Source organism: Cucurbitaria berberidis (genome assembly GCF_010015615.1).
Source record: "Cucurbitaria berberidis CBS 394.84 unplaced genomic scaffold K460scaffold_3, whole genome shotgun sequence".
NCBI classification, from domain to species: Eukaryota; Fungi; Ascomycota; class Dothideomycetes; order Pleosporales; family Cucurbitariaceae; genus Cucurbitaria; species Cucurbitaria berberidis.
In genome coordinates this window covers 143,670-146,512 of record NW_024468937.1, presented here as the reverse complement: position 1 = coordinate 146,512, position 2,843 = coordinate 143,670, and positions in this window count along the sequence as shown.

Sequence of the window (2,843 nt, the reverse complement as noted above, 5' to 3'; positions counted from 1 at the left end):
GGATTTTAAATTACTAGTATTTATAGGCCAGGATTTTAAATTACTAGTATTTATAGGCCAATTTACTATAACAGAATATTTACAACTAGAGCATTTTATATTTATTTTTCTTTTTTTTTCTCCTTCTATATAAGGTAATAATTCTCTAGTAAATAATCTATTTCTAAATATATTAGAACTATTTTCTAAAGAAGGTAAAGTAAAATTAGAAGAAAATAAATCTTCTTTTTTAAATCTAGACATTTTATAATATATATATATATATATTATAAAAGATTTATATATTTTAAAATAGGTATAATTATAAAATAAAAATAAATAAGTAAGTAAGTAAAAAGTAAGTAATAAATAAGTACATATACTTTACTATAATAAATTTTAAATAAAAGTATAACGTCCCTTCTTAATATATACAAAAGTTAACTTTAAAATTTATTAATCCTAAAATTAATCCTATAATTAATCCTATAATTAATCCTATAATTAATCCTAAAATTAATCCTATAATTAATCCTATAATTAATCCTATAATTAATCCTAAAATTAATCCTATAATTAATCCTATAATTAATCCTAAAATTAATCCTATAATTAATCCTATAATTAATCCTAAGATTAATCCTATAATTAATCCGTAAATTTATATATATATAAATAAACTTTTCTCTTTTTTTTTAGAAAGTATCTACAAAGATTATTACTACTATTAACGTATTACACGGGCAAGTCGGTTGCCTAGTTAAGTTAGTTACAATACTAAGACCCTACTAAAATTAATAGTTTTTTACTATTAAACGCGATGCTTTAACACAATAATATATAATTTTTTTAAAAAAAAAATTAAATATAGTTTATAGTTTAAGCTTTAAAATGCAATGTAAATTTCTTCTAATAAAAAGCTGCGCAGATCTATAGCGTTTCTTAAACAATACTTAGTAATTAACTAAAAAGAAAGCTTCTATAATACAATACTAGGCCTAACAAAATAAGGCTTTTTTTAATAAAAAAAGAAGTAATTGCCTAGTATATACTCTACTTTAAAAACTAAGGATTTCTGCCCTAACTAGCTACTATAAATAATATAGCTAATACTTTACTAGCTAAATATAGGCAACTACCTATTAGTAAAAACTAGGCTAGCATATTTATTAGATAATATTTATAGCTTAGTACTAAAACTTTTTAAAAATACAATTATTAAAAAGCTTTATATAAAAATTTTAAGCTTGTACAAGGCTAGTTCTAACTTATAGAAAATATAAAAGCTAAATATAATATTTAAAATAAAAATATATACAACTTTAATAAAACAGGCTTTATAATAGGCTAAATATTATATAAAACTATTATTTTAAGTGCTAACTATTAAGAACAGCTAAAAATAGTGCAGTAAAGTAATTAAAAGTAAGTAACAGTAATTTAAAGTATTAATATAATAAAATAAGCTATTTTACTTTTTATTATTTTTACAGGCAAGAACTACTTTTTAGCCTAGTATAAAGAAGATAGCCTGCCCTATAATTAAGTTATTACAGTTTCTAAAAACAGCTAAATAATAAATAAGCTTACTTTTAAGTAGTTAAAGCACTTTAATAAGTATACTAAAAAAAAAATTATTAGTATTTATTATTTATTTATTATTAATAGTTATAAGAGCTATGTATTAGTCTAATTCTAGTAGTACTATAAAAAATAAAAAATTATTACTTTTTATATACTTTTATATTTATTGCACCTGCTATAGCTACTTAATATAAATTATTTTATATCTTTAAAAAAGGCGTATAAGTGCTAAGCTAAAAAACTAATGCGCAATAATATTAATTATATTACTAAAATTAAATTTTTACTGTGCTTTAAACTAGCTTTTAATGCTACTATTATAAAAAGTAATATTCTAAGTAGCTTTAAAAGCGCTAGTCTAGTTCTTTTTAATTTTAAAGCTATAATATTAAAGCTTAATATTTAATTGCGTACTTTACTACTACTTACTATTAAAAACAGTCTTTAGGAGTTAAAAATACTAAGTAATACTTTAAAATTTAAATTTTAATTAATGCTAGTTAAGATAAAGATTTAAAAGTACTTAAATAGTTCTTTTATTTTAATAGTTAAAGCTTTTAAAAAAAATTTAAAAAGTGCAGCTATAGTTGCGTATAAGCTTGTATTAGCGCAAAAAAAAATTACTAAGCTTTAAGCAGCTAATAAAGCTGCTATATAATAAAAATTATATAAAAAAAAGCAAATATAAAAAAAAGAAACTTTTATAATAAAAAATAGTTTTTAACTAATAACTCTAAAAGAGTTTAAGGCGTATAATAATAAAAAAAAAGCAAAAAAGTAGGCGCATACTAAGGCAAGTAAGCTTTTTTAAAAGTACTATAAATGCTGCAGTAAAGCTAGGTATAATGCGCAAATATGCAAGCAAAAAGTAAAAGTAGTTTTTTAAATAAATTAGCTTATTACAATTTACTGCTATAGTTTTTTATAGTATTGTACTGTCGTACATAGTACTAATTTTAGTAGGGTTTTAGTATTATAACTAACTTAATTAGGCAACTAACTCGCCTGTGTAATACATTACTACTATTACTACTATTACTACTATTACTACTATTACTACTATTACTACTATTACTACTATTACTACTATTACTACTATTACTACTATTACTACTATTATTCTATTTCCTTTTATATATTTTTATATATATTAAGATATTAAATAGTAAGTTATAATTTTTAAAATATTAAAAATATTTACTAATTAATTAATATAGTGTCTTTTAATACTTCTTATTCTTTTATTAGAAAAACTCAGAACTTTTCTAATAATAAAATAA